The sequence below is a fragment of the Phyllopteryx taeniolatus genome, chromosome 4 (assembly GCF_024500385.1).
Source record: "Phyllopteryx taeniolatus isolate TA_2022b chromosome 4, UOR_Ptae_1.2, whole genome shotgun sequence".
NCBI classification, from domain to species: domain Eukaryota; kingdom Metazoa; phylum Chordata; class Actinopteri; order Syngnathiformes; family Syngnathidae; genus Phyllopteryx; species Phyllopteryx taeniolatus.
This window is the reverse complement of record NC_084505.1, coordinates 15,179,932-15,194,342: the sequence shown is the minus strand read 5'-3', so window position 1 is coordinate 15,194,342 and position 14,411 is coordinate 15,179,932. Positions and strand designations below refer to the sequence as shown.

The 14,411-nt window shown below is 44.4% G+C and overlaps 1 protein-coding gene and 1 long non-coding RNA gene across 2 annotated transcripts in view; one reads left to right on the top strand and one right to left on the bottom strand.

The window, feature by feature from the left end:
• Nucleotides 1-14,411, top strand: part of ldb1b (LIM-domain binding 1b) — a 28,084-nt gene that overhangs the window by 646 nt on the left and 13,027 nt on the right. The gene's annotated exons all lie outside the window — the stretch shown is intronic.
• On the bottom strand, nt 1,297-12,611 carry LOC133476449 (uncharacterized). Its single transcript, XR_009788056.1, has 4 exons — nt 11,917-12,611; nt 1,711-1,822; nt 1,521-1,633; nt 1,297-1,418 (listed from the first exon to the last, which is right to left on the bottom strand). It is a non-coding gene; the product is annotated as an uncharacterized LOC133476449 (long non-coding RNA).

The following is a 14,411-nucleotide window of genomic DNA, read 5'->3' as shown; positions in this document are numbered from 1 at the left end:
TGGCAAACGTAAGGGCATTGCTTCATAAGCAGCATTACAAGGATCATGAGAAATGTTTGCGTGAAGACATACTGTACTTTCACAATGGAATTACTGCTCTGTATTACATATAAAATATTTTTTTTACTAAGTAATAATTTAGCTGCGATGTGAAAAAGCAAGTAGCAGGAAGAAGTTTCTCTGATGCCTTCATTTGATTTCATTGTTATTTCTGCGTTTGTGCACAGTGGAAGACTGGTTAGCACATCTGCCTCACAGCTCTGAGGACCCGGGTTCAAATCCGGCCTCACCTGTGTGGAGTTTGCATGTTCTCATCATGCCTGGATGGGTTTTCTCTGGGTACTCTGGTTTCCTCCCACATTCCAAAAACATGCAAGGTAGTTGATTGAAGACTCTAAATTGTCTGTAGGTGTGAATGTGAGTGCAAATGGTTGTTTGTCTATCTGTGCTCTGCCATTGGCTGGCTACCAGTTCAGGGTGTACCCCACCTCTCGCCCGAAGTCAGATGAGATATTTATGCTTTCTACTGTCATTTTAACACAGTTGATGTCTTTGTAATGTTATTTATAGCGTTATATCCATTCATCCATTCATTTCCTGAGCTGCTTATCCTCACAAGAGTCGCGGGATTGCTGGAGCCTATCCCAGGTATCATTGGGCAGGAGGTAGGGTACACCCTGAACTGGTTGTCAGCCAATCGCTTCTCACATCGCAGGGTCCATGGTGGCCAGAGTATTCTGTCACGATATGATGTTATCAATTTTAACCGAACCCAGAAGCATGCGGAGGCTGAAGAAGTTTGTGGAGAATGGTTTATTGAGAAGGGATTTGGAGATGGATCCTTGAGGCGTACTGGCGGGTCGTCGAGACAGGGAATGTGTGGCAGGGGGTGGCCTGAGCAGGTGGATGGCTTGGCGGCGTGGTGGAAGAGGTCAGCAAGGCGGGGAACACGGAAGGAGCACTGAGGACAAGCAAGAACATCAAAAATATTGCGAGGACTGGCATAGCTTACGTGTAACTTGAGAGCTGTTGTACCACAGGTGAACGTTAATACTCTGGCAGTGGAGTCTTGGAACTGGCAAGCTTAAATCCAGGTGACGATGAAGGCTGATTGACAACAGGTGCGCGGCCGAGGTAGTGCTGATTACTGTGAAGAGAGGGAGAGAGAGAGAGAAAGAGAGAGAGAGAGAGAGAAAAATAGAGAGGTGGTGAGAGGGGCGCAAAGCGCCACCCAAGCTCCAACAAAGGAACTGCAGGGCACAGCTCATGACAAAAGGAGGGAAACTTGTTGCGTGAGTGTTTAATGATTCCATGATCTCCTGGAGAACTTTGTCCTGTCTTCCTATATGGGCGCCTTGGAGGGTGAGTGCTTGTCTGAGCGCCTCCGGGGTTGCTGGGTGCATGATGGCAAGAGTATTCTGTCACGATACAAAGGTATCCGTTGTAACTGGACCCAGAAGCAAGCGGAGGCTGAGCAGTTTGTGGAGAATGGTTTATTGAAAAGGAATTTGGGATTGGACCTTTTGAGGCGTAATGGCGGGTCGTCGAGCCGGGGAACGTGCGGGAGGCGGTGGCGTAAGCAGGTGGATGGGTTGGCGGCGTGGTCAGCAAGGAGGGGAACACGGAAGGAGCACTGAGGACGAGAAGGGCATGGAGATCAGAACAATGTGAATATGGCATAGCTTACGTGCGAATACAAGGCCGGTGTACCATGGTTGAGCGTTAATACTCCGGCAGAGGAGTCCTGGATCTGGGGGGCTTAAATGCATGTGATGATGAAGGCTGATTGGAAACAGGTGCGTGGCCAAGGTGGTGCTGATTACTGGGAAGGGAGAGAGAGAAGAGGGATATAGAGAGGGAGAGGGCGAGAAGGGTGTAAAGCGCCACCCAAGCTCCAAAACAGGAACTACAAGGACTGGTTGCCAGCCAGTCGCAGGGCACATATAAACAAACAACCATTTGCACCCCCTCATGGAAGCCGTCACCTTATCGTGGTGGAGGGGTTTGTGTGTCCCAATGATCCTAGGAACTAAGTTGTTTGTCCACGCCCCTGGTAGGGTCACCCATGGCAAACAGGTCCTAGGTGAGGGACCAGACAAATCATGGCTAAAAGACCCCTATGATGAAAACTATTAATGTATCTAGGTTTCCCTTGCCCGGACGCTGGTCACTGGGCCCCCCCTCTGGAGCCAGGCATTGAGGTGAGGCTCGAAGGCGAGCGTCTGGTGGCTGGGGCTGCACCCATGGAGCCCGGCCGGGCACAGCCCGAAAGGGTAACGTGGGTCCCCCTTCCCATGGGCTCACCACCTGTGGGAGGGGCCATAGGGGTCAGATGCAGTGCGAGCTGGGCGGTGGCCGAAGGCAGGGACCTTGGCGATCCGATCCCCGGCTACAGAAGCTGGCTCTAGGGACGTGGAATGTCACCTCTCTGGCAGTGAAGGCGCCCAAGCTGGTGCGTGAGGTCAAGAAGTTCCGACTAGATATAGTCTGACTCGCCTCCACACACAGCTTGGGCTCTGGTACAAGTCCTTTCGAGAGGGGTTGGACTCTCTTCCACTCTGGAGTTGCCCACGGTGAGAGGCGCCGAGCAGGTGTGGATATACTTATTGCCCCCCCGGCTCGGCATCTGTACATTGGTGTTCACCCCGGTGGACGAGAGGGTAGCCTCCCTCCGCCTTCGGGTGGGGGGACGGGTCCTGACTGTAGCATCAGTTCAGAGTAGCAACACTTTTTGGAGTCCTTGGAGGGGGGTGCTAGGGAATCCATCGTTCTGCTGGAGGACTTCAATGCTCACGTGGGCAATGACAGTGAGACCTGGAAGGGCATGATTGGGAGGAACGGCCCCCCCGATCAGAACCCAAGCGGTGTTCTGTTATTGGACTTCTGTGCTCATCACGGCTTGTCCATAATGAACACCATGTTCAAGCATAAGGGTGTCCACACGTGCACTTGGCACCAGGACACACTAGGTCGCAGCTTGATGATCGACTTTGTGGTCGTGTCATCGGACTTGCAGCCGCATGTCTTGGACACTCGGGTGAATAGAGGGGCGGAGCTGTCAACTGATAACCACCTGACGGTGAGTGGGCTCCGATGGTGGGGGAAGATGCCGGTCCGACGTGGCAGGCCCAAACGTATTGTGAGGGTCTGCTGGGAATGTCTGGCAGAATCCCCTGTCAGAAGGAGTTTCAACTCCCACCTCCAACAGAACTTTGCTCATGTTCCGGGGGAGGCGGGGGACATCGAGTCCGTGTGGACCATGTTCCGCGGCTCCATTGCTGGGGCGGCTGACCGGAGCTGTGGCCATAAGGTGGTCGGTGCCTGTCGTGGCAGCAATCCCCGAACCTGTTGGTGGACACCAACGGTGAGGGATGCCGTCAAGCTGAAGATGGAGTCCTATCGTGCCTTTTTGGTCTGTGGGACTCCTGAGGCAGCTGATGGGTACCGGCTGGCCAAGCGGAATGCAGCTCTGGTGGTCCCATGGAGAAAGACTTCCGGACGGCTTTGAGGAATTTCTGGTCCACCATCCGGCGTCTCAGGAGGGGGAAGCAATGCACCATCAACACTCTGTATAGTGGGGATGGGGCGCTGCTGACCTCGACTCGGGAGGTTGTGAGCCGGTGGGGAGAATACTTCGCAGACCTCCTCAATTCCACCGACACATCTTCCCATGAGGGAGCAAAGTCTGGGTTCTCTGAGGTGGGCTCTCCTATCTCTGGGGTTGAGGTCACCGAGGTGCAGATGATGTGGTTCTGTTGGCTTCATCAAGCTGTGACCTCCAACTCTCACTGGAGCAGTTCGCAGCTGAGTGTGAAGCGGCTGGGATGAGAATCAGCACCTCCAACTCTGAGACCATGGTCCTCAGTCGGAAAAGTGTGGCGTACCCTCTCTAGGTCGGGGATGAGATCCTGTCCCAAGTGGAGGAGTTCAAGTATCTTGGGGTCTTCATGAGTGAGGGAAGAATGGAACGGGAGATTGACAGGCGGATCGGTGCAGCGTCTGCAGTGATGCGGATTTTGTATCGATCCGTTGTGGTAAAGAAGGAGCTAAGCCGAAAGGCGAAGCTCTCAATTTACCGATCAATCTTCGTTCCTACCCTTGCCTATGGTCACGAGCTGTGGGTCGTGACCGAAAAAACAAGATCCCGCGGCCGAAATGAGTTTCCTCCGCAGGGTGTCCGAGCTCTCCCTTAGAGATAGGGTGAGAAACTCTTTCATCCGGGAGGATCTCAGATTAGAGCCGCTGCTCCTCCACATCGAGAGGAGCCAGATGAGGTGGCTGGGGCATCTGATTCGGATGCCTCCCGGACGCCTCCCTGCTGAGGTGTTCCGGGCATGTCCCACCGGGAGGAGACCCCGGGGACGACCCAGGACACGCTGGGAGACTACGTCCTTCGGCTGGCCTGGGAACGCCTCAGGATCCCCCCGGAAGAGCTGGATGAAGTGGCTGGGGAGAGGGAAGTTTGGGCATCCCTGCTAAAGCTACTGCTCCCGCGACCCGACCTCGGATAAGCGGTATAAAATGGATGGATGGATGGGTGGAACCATTCGCATTCACATTCACACCTACGGGCAATTTAGATTTTCCAATCAACCTACCATACATGTTTTGGGGATGTGGGAGGAAACCGGAGTACTGAAGCAAACCCACGCAGCCACGAAGAGAACATGCAAACTCCACACAGGTGAGGCCGTCTTTGAACCCGGGTCCTCAGAACTGTGAGGCAGATGTGCTAATGAGTCATCCACTGTTCCGCCATGAATAGTTGTATCTTTGTTTATATACAAAAATTAGATTGTCCACATGTTTATAACGTTGTTGCCATTAAGTGTATTCTGTTATATGGAAGAAGCAAATCCTTTTTGAACAATTGTAGCGCAAACGTTCTACTCATAGGAAGTAATATCATAAACAATTGTATGATGCCCGCTGGGATACAACATGGTCGTCCAGGGCCATGTATTTCGAGGTTGTGTTGAATTACAAGTATGTTTTGTTTTAGTTAGAAGACTTAAGTGGCTGTTAATGGAATGGACAACCTATCTTTTGTGTGAATGGATTGTTTAGCATTGAAGGTGATTTGCTGTCATAATTTACTCCCAATTCTTGTCAGAACGCAAGCTGTTAATTGCAGAAACTGGTACTCTCTACAATGTAGTCTGGCAAGCAAACACAACTTACATTTTTTTTTTTTAACTATTTTTTTCCATTACATGATATATTCTGGTTACAGACACTGAAAGAATAAGTACATAATTTTATCATGTACATCGAGATGATTACAAAAAACTGATTTCCTCTCTTCTCCTCGCAAATAATAAAATAATATACGTCAATTTACCACATTGTAATCATATGCTTGAAATAAGTAAATTCAAAGGACTTTTTTCAGTTAGTACTTGGAAATTTTACTTTAGGTGTGGTGTGAGGCTAGCCAGCGCAGGGAAGGTTCGGCAGTATAACATTTGTGTGCGTATGTGTGTCGCTGGTTAGGGTGCTGCTTGAAGATAAGGCCTGCCCTGTGCCTCACAGCGAAAGAGACGGTGTGTGTAAGCCCTTAAAGCCTTATCCTGAAACACCTCCCACCCCCACCATCTCGCCATCACCCGACACATACTTGCTCTGTGGATTAACCCAGTCATGTAACATTTCAATGGCAAAGCTTATAACATGCACGCGCACACGCACACACAGACAGAAAGACAAACACACACACAGGATTAACCCCTGTGTGTCCATAGATGATTCTTAGCCTCTCTCCAGTTGTGAAAACTTGCTTGTGTTACCGTGGCTACTATATAGCCATAAAGTGTATGATAGACAAATCCGCATAGATCACGCACATTCACACAGACACACACACACCTACACACACACACAGATATAGACGCGTGCACACATACTCACTGCCGTGAGTGACTACACCGCAAGACATACAGTAAATGGATGATGACAAAAAGACTGACGGAAGCCTCCTGAGCTATGAAGTAATCGTGTCATACACTAACTGTGGTTGAAGAAATATATCCACCGAAAGTCAGCCTCAGCATCTTTTTTCACTGGTCGGGCGAGTGGCGTGCCTTTAAGGGAGTTTATCTCCTTAAGAGTCTGTCAAAGAGGTGCATGTTTAAACTGGCATCATCATTTTGCAGATTAAATGCACATCTGTAACAGCGAACTGGGAAAGGAAATACCAAATTATTTTGTTGAATATTGCCATTTGAATAGCAGCTTCACTAATAGACTGCAAAATGTCATGGATTGTAAATCAAACTAATAACATGGCACTAAATTGCACACTAAACTGGTTTATTTACTTGTTCACACAGTATTATAGGAGGTTCAGGTTATAAAGCTAACAGCCATTTTGACTTTTTCTTCTCACTAAATAATAATAAAATAAAAAAAAACAAGACAAATTCACCATCTTATGAAATTAGAACAAATCAACAATTTTCTTAATATACAAATTAGGTGGCCTACTGAAGGCGGCACGGTGGCCGACTGGTTAGAGCGTCAGCCTCACAGTTTTTCTGTGATTTCAGGTTTTCTCCGGGCACTCCGGTTTCCTCCCACATCCCAAAAACATGCATGAATTGGAGACTCGAAATTGACCGTAGGTGTGTGAATGTAAGTGCGAATGGTTGTTTGTTTGTATGTGCCCTGCGATTGGCTGGCGACCAGTTCGGGGTGTACCCCGCCTCCTGCCCGATGATAGCTGGGATAGGCTCCAGCACGCCCGCGACCCTAGTCAGGAGAAGGGGTTCAGAAAATGGATGGATGGCCTACTGAAAAGCATTTTCCTACTTGTTGAATTTTACTTTTTGAATTGAATGAATGAAATAATATAATTTTTCTTCTTTATTCTAATTTATTGAGACCTGCACCTGCATTCACTGAATTCTGGTACAAAGAGTTACATAATTTACACAGCAGCACAACTATGGAGTCTCATCTGAAGTAGTACAATTCAGAGCTCAACCAACATTTTCCAAAGTCGCAAAAAGTTGCAACTGGTGTTATGTGGCTGTTGGTACACACATCTGTCCAGGCTACTCAGTACAAATGGTTACAAGAATGTTTAAAAAAAAAAAAAAGGTTACAATGTAACTAAGTCAACGATAAATCAACAAAAGAAATGCAAGAAAAACAGCTGTCTGGTCTTTATGCAGAGGAATTTGCATTCCCTCTTCCTCCTAAAAATGTTTTCCTGTCACAAGGTTGAGTACACATTTTATTGTTTTACATCTAAATGTTAACAATGTTGGCAGCACAGTGCAAGAGTGGTTAGCATCTCTGCCTCACAGTTCTTAGGTCCGGGGTGTTCAAATCTCAGCTTCTGCCTCCCCTGTGTGGCGTTTACATGATCTTCGAGTGCTTGCGTGGGTTTTCTCCCAGTACGTTGGTTTCCTCCCATATTCCAAAACATGCTTCTTAGGTTAATTGAAGAGTAAATTGTCCGTAGGTGTGAATGTAAGTGTGAATGCTTGTTTGTCTAAATGTGCCCTGCAACCTGTTAAGGGTGTACCCCGCCTCCAGTGTTCCCACAGTTACCCTGAAAAAGTAACTTAGTTACTTTACTGATTACTTGATTTCAAAAGTAACTAAGTTAGAAAAGAGTAACTTTTTAGTTACTTTCAGCAGCTGTCAAGTGGCAACAATATCACTTATCCACAGTACAAAAGAACATTAGCTTAACCGTACCCATTACTCGGTAATGTACGCCACACAAGTTACAGAATGATGTCATCAACATGAAAAAATAACTTAAATATGAGTGTAGTTGAAGCCACATTAAATGAGCAACTTAGAGCAGACTTGTCATGCCAAATAGCCACCTAAATATAAACAAGCACACCATTCTCAGTATACCTCTTTAAAGACTTAACTGATAGATAGATAGATAGATAGATATGGCCATCCTGAATTTGTGTTTTTAAGGTTTTTTTATATTTATTTTCTGCTTTTAAATTTTTACATGGATCAATTTTACCCTCGATGTAACAGGAGGGGTAATCAAAAATAAATATTACTGCTGGGGTTTTTCCAATGTACATACTTGGTGAAAAGTATGTACATGGTGATAAATTCGGCAGAGCGCCACGAGCAGTGAGACTAGTGTTGGTAATTTCATGGCCCAACGTACCCCGGCGGATTCGAGAATGGACGGGCTGCAGCACTGTGGCTGTGTTTACAGCCAACTTCAGTCGCCGCCAATCAAAGCGGCCCCTCTCATTCCCTTTAAATGCAGAGCACTCGTAGTGCACTGACAGTCTTTGACATGGCAGAGCACAGACAACCAAAATTTCCCAAGAAGAAACTGTTTTGTCAAAGCATGGAAAGTACATTTATACAGAATTGCAAGCAGACCGCCACGGTGATGATGACGATGATGATGGTGATGAACGATAATAATAATCATAATCAGATAGAAAGACAGACTGTAGCAACCCTGCCGATTGTTTGGGGGTCCATGAAGGCAACTGTGTGTGTGTGTGTGTGTGTGTGTGTGTGCGTGCGTGTGCGCATAGTGTACAACCAACCCGAGTATTGTCCTCTTTAGAGAAACTGGAAGTAGTGACTGTATTTCCAGTTTAACTATGGCAATCCCTCGTCACCGTCCATTGTGTTTGCGCCGGTGGCTGCTTGGGTACATGTGAGTTGACTATGTGCAGAAAACGTGCCACAGCTCACGTGACGTCATTGCCCCAGATGGTTCCGTTTATAAATATTTCGCCTTTTTTTGATATTGTAGTTAGTGGTTGTGTGCATTTTAGTTATGGATAGTTCCGAATATAGTGTGTTTCGTTTGTTTTATTAGTCATTACTAAAACAAAGATTGAAAATTGGTTTACACTTATGACATGACTGAATCAAGTGTCTTGGTTATTGACTTGCCTCATGTTCCCAAGCATAGTAGTTTGTTAATGATAAATATATGTTGTCTAATGAAAAATAACATATTTTAATATCAAAAGCATATTAAGCTCTGGTTCTCATGAACAAAAAAGTACCTACTGGCAGATAAATCAAAGTCAACCCCAATCCCAACTTCATTGGGATGTTGTGTTAAACATAAATAAAAACAGAATACAATGATTTGCAAATCATGTTCAACCTATATTTAATTGAATACACTACAAAGACAAGATTTTTAATGTTCAAACTGAGAAACTTTATTGTTTTTAGCAAATAATCATTAAATTTGAATTTTATGGCTGCAACACGTTCCAAAAAAGATGGGACAGGTGGCAAAAAAGTCTGAGAAAGTTGAGAAATGCTCATCAAACACCTGTTTGGAACATCCCACAGGTGAACAGGCTAATTGGGAACAGGTGGGTCCATGATTGGGTATAAACGGAGCTTCCCTGAATTGCTCAGTCATTCACAAGCAAAGATGGGGTGAGGTTCACGTCTTTGTGAACAAGTGCGTGAGAAAATAGTCGAACAGTTTAAGGACAATGTTCTTCAATGTACAATTGCAAGGAATTTAGGGATTTCATCATCTACGGTCCATAATATAATCTAAAGTTTCAGAGAATCTGGAGAAATCACTGCATGTAAGCGGCAAGGCCGTAAACCAACATTGAATGGGCGTGACCTTCAATCCCTCAGACGGCACTGCATCAAAAACCGACATCAATGTGTAAAGGATATCACCACTTGGGCTCAGGAACACTTCAGAAAACCAATGTCAGTAAATACAGTTTGGCGCTACATCCTTAAGTGCAACTTGAAACTCTACTATGCAAAGCAAAAGCCATTTATCAACAACACCCAGAAATGCTGCCGGCTTCTCTGGGCCCAAGCTCATCTAAGATGGACTGAGAAAGTGTTCTGTGGTCCAATGAGTCCACATTTCAAATTGTTTTTGGAAATTGTGGACGTCGTGTCCTCTGGGCCAAAGAGGAAAAGAACCATCCGGACTGTTATGGACGCAAAATTCAAAAGCCAGCATCTGTGATGGTATGGGGCTGTGTTAGTGCCAATGGCATGGGTAACTTACACATCTGTGAAGGCACCTTTAATGTTGAAAGGTACATACAGGTTTTGATGAAACATATGCTGCCATCCAAGCAACGTCTTTTTCATGGACGCCCCTGCTTATTTCAGCAAGACAATGCCAAACCATATTCCGCACGTGTTACAACAGGGTGGCTTTGTAGTAAAAGAGTGCGAGTACTAGACTGGCCTGCCTGCAATCCAGACCTGTCTCCCATTGAATATGTGTGGCGCATTATGAAGCGTAAAATACGACAACGCAGACCCTGGACTGTTGAACAGCTGAAGCTGTACATCAAGCAAGAATGGGAAAGAATTCCACTTACAAAGCTTCAACAAGTAGTGTCCTCAGTTCCCAAACGTTTATTGAATGTTGTTAAAAGAAAAGGTGATGTAACACAGTGGTAAACATGACCCTGTCCCATCTTTTTTTGGAACGTGTTGCAGCCATAAAATTCTAAGTGATGATTATTTGCTAAAAACTATCAAGACTCTAAATTGCCCGTAGTTGTGAATGTGAGTGCAAATGGTTGTTTGTCTCTATGTGCCCTGCGATTGGCTGGTGACCAGTTCAGGGTGTACCCCGCGTCCCGCCCGAAGATAGCTGGGATAGGCTCCAGCAGCCCGCGACCCTAGTGAGGATAAGCGGTAAAGAAAATGGATGCATGGATGTATTCTGTTTTTATTTATGTTTAACACAACGTCCCACCTTCATTGGAATTGGCGTTGTAACTATAATCTGACTACTCTAATACAAAAAGTAACGTGTTAGATTAATTATGACTTCACCGGACCACATTTTTTCAGTAACGTGTTACTTTGTAAGAAAATGAATGGGGGATTTTAATTCTTATTTCAAAACAATTATTTCCCTTCGGGAAAATTGCATGTGTGTTTATTAGAGGTCGACCAGCATTTTGGAACAGATTGTGGTTGACCTTAAAGGCTCCACCGTGGTTACCCATCCATCCATTTTCTGTACCACTTATCCTCACTAGGGTCGCGGGCGTGCTGGATCCTATCCCAACTATCTTTGGGCAAGAGGCGGGGTACACCCTGAACTGTTTGCCAGCCAATCACAGCCCTAGTTACCCATCAATGTAACTTTCTTTCACACAGATATGGTACTACAGCATCTTTCATCAATGTAGGTACAATATACAGTACTTTGTTGCCATGAGTTTCTTTTTTTTTCCTTTTTTTTTTAAACAAGATCCAAACATCACATGGCTGAGTAGAATTTGAATTAATCTAATTGCCAAACAGAACTGCTTGCTAGAATGACGATAGGTCTTGATTTAAGATTTGTTTCAATAATTCAATAAAAGTATTAGTATTGCCAAGGTTATGTCCTTAGACCGCAATGCATAATCTAATCTAGACTTGCCTATGAATGACTTTTCAAAAAATTGTTTCAGGTCGTAATAATCCTCTGAGTTATGAAACTCACTTTAATTTAGTCAGTAAAACTAATATATTACTATTTATGTGAACCTTCAATCACTGGAGCCGTCTGACTTAATACTGCTGCCTAATTATTGTCTTCACTCCAGACTGGAATGGGTGGAAATTATATTACCATAATGTTGTTACTGTTTGCGTCGTGCAGTACACAAACCTTAATTAAAAAAATAAATCTTTTATGAACCATTATGTTTTCACTCGGCATGGTGGTATAATGGTTACAACATTTGCCTCACGGTTCTGAGGGTGGTGGTTCACATCCGAGCTCCTGCGTGTAGTTCTTCCATTGCTTGTGTAGGTTTTCAACAGGTACTCCTGCTTTCTCCCACATTCCAAAAAACATGCTTCATAAGTTGATTGAAGACGCCCACTCGTCCTTAGGTGTGAATGGTTGTTTGTCTACTATATACTGTGTATTGCGATTGGCAGGCGACGAGTCCTGGGTCTTACCTGCCTCTCACCCAAAGTCAGCTCGGCTCCAGTTCACCCACGTCTGTAATGGACAAAAATGGATGGATGGATGTGTTTTCGCTCTCTGTGTACCTGCATAAATCAGAACTCTTGTTTGTGCTGGTCATTCATAGTTCATGTATGACGAGCATGCACTCAATACTACTTGTTCTTTTTTATTTCTAACTTTATCCATATGGGTGAGTCCTGTCTGGCTTTGATCTGAATATCTGATTATATTTTGAGGGGATTTAAGCAGATTTAGAGGCCATGGGATTCTCCTTTGGGCTTAATGCTGTTTTTGTGTGTGTGTCTGTGCATGTATGTGTGCGTGTGTGTGTGTGCGCACGTGTTTGTGCGTGCGTGTGTGTCTGTGTGTGTGTCTGTGCACGCGCACGTGCATGTGTTTGTGCTACGTGTGTTTATGTAGGTGTGTGTGTGTGTGTGTGTGCTTGTGGGTTTCGGGAAGAAAAAAAAAAAATTAGAATTTGAACGTGATTGGTTAATTCCATCTAACAATTCTATCTTCGGGCGAGAGGCGGAGTACACCCCGAACTGGTCGCCAGCCAATCGCAGGGCACATATAAACAAACAACCATTCTCGCACACATTCACACGTATGGGCAATTTAGAGTCTTCAGTTAACCTACCACGCATGTTTTTGGGATGTGGGAGGAAACCTGAGTGCCCGGAGAAAACCCACCCAGGCACGGGGAGAACATGCAAATGCCACACAGGCGAGGCCGGCATTTGAACCCAGGTCCTCAGAACTGTGAGGCAGATGTGCTAACCAGTCGCTCACCGTGCCGCCTATGGAAAACATATCTTTTGGAATTATAGCCAAATAGTTCACCTTGGTTTTATTGGACCATAAAAAAATCTAGGTGCCTGGCCATCTGCCCTTTTGCCCTTGATTTCCAAGGTGCCTCTTTGTCCTTTTTTTTTTTTTTTTTAATAATTATTTTTTAAAATGTGTGTATGAGTGTGTGTAAGCCTGTCTGGGGCCTTTCATCAATAAAATCTAATGTAATCATGTAAAAAAAACAAAAAACAAAAAACAACTAGTTATGCGTTTATTATGGACTTAATAAAGTTATACGTGTTTGAATTAGAGAGTGCATTGAGAGGGGAGGGGTCTCTCTCCGTGTGCCTTCGGGAGCTGCTCATCCACCAGTGAGATTCAAGTTTATCAGACATAAAACTTACTCGTTTCACCAGAATCAGAGGTGCCGTAAACAGAGCAAGAAAACAAGGCACCACTGTATATTTCCCCTGCTACCTCTCACTTATACACACAAACATAATTTTATAGCCATTAAAAACTATTCAAATCGTTTTTAACATGCTAAGTAACGACTTTCCGAGCTACGCTTGAATGTACCATAAACCATGGCTTACATACGAACCATCAGACCGATCAAATGTTTGACAAAAATGCCGGGTATGTTTAGTGACTCTTTTACACGTTAATTGAGACAATGTGTGACAAATTAATAGATCATGTTAACATGAGGAGGGATAATGTGGAGTGAGTTGGTGATTGTGAAAGTCGACCGGCAAGGAGATGTCGATGGTCCACTCCACTCCAGTCCAGACCTTCCAAATCAAAACTTAGCATTTTGATAGCCTTTGTGCCATAATGTCAAATCAACCCCTGGTGAAAGACTGATATTATTACCTACAGTATATTAGCTTGCATGCTAGGTATTTGAATGTAATAAACAAAGCCACTCACTGCCTTCCGCCTATTTATAGAACATTGTTTGGAAAATTATTGATCCTAGCCTCATATGTTGATCAGAGTTTTGATTTAAAGGTTTTTGTTGGGCCTTATGATTTCAAATTGGGCAGACCGGGCACTCGTTGGGAATGACTGAGTTAGTGTTTGATTGCAAACATGTCCAAAAATAGGCAATAATGTCGATCACATTTCCAAAAGCTGAAGTCCATGAATGTCTTGTTTTGCTTAAAACACAAAAGTAACTTTTCTTTGCTTGACAGATGACTAAGGAAATCAGACAGTAGTCCAATATGACAAAACATCTGAGGATTTGAAATCTAAATTCATATTTTAAAAAGAATTCATTTCCGTTTCACTTCCTTTCCATCTTGTGTCATCATCGGACAATTAATTATTTGGCTAGTTGTGATTTAACTTCATTGCATTTTAACTCAAGAGAAGTTAAAAGAAGCAATTTTCATTAATTCAGTTTCCTTTTATGATAATGGTTTTGTAAATTCAGTCGAGATGAGGAATGCTATGAATGTATTGTTGAGATATTTTATTTACTGTACTGCAGAAGGTGCTTAATTAATGTGTCCAATTTTACACTGTAAAAAAACTAAATATATATAATTAAAAGGTAATTGAGGGCAGAGAAGCAATGCTATGCAGTGGATGGAGAAAGTGAGATGGACCACCTAAAATCAATTTCTCAATTGTGTTTCATTGAAAACAAAAAGAGTTCCAGAGAATAAATCTACTAACATGTACA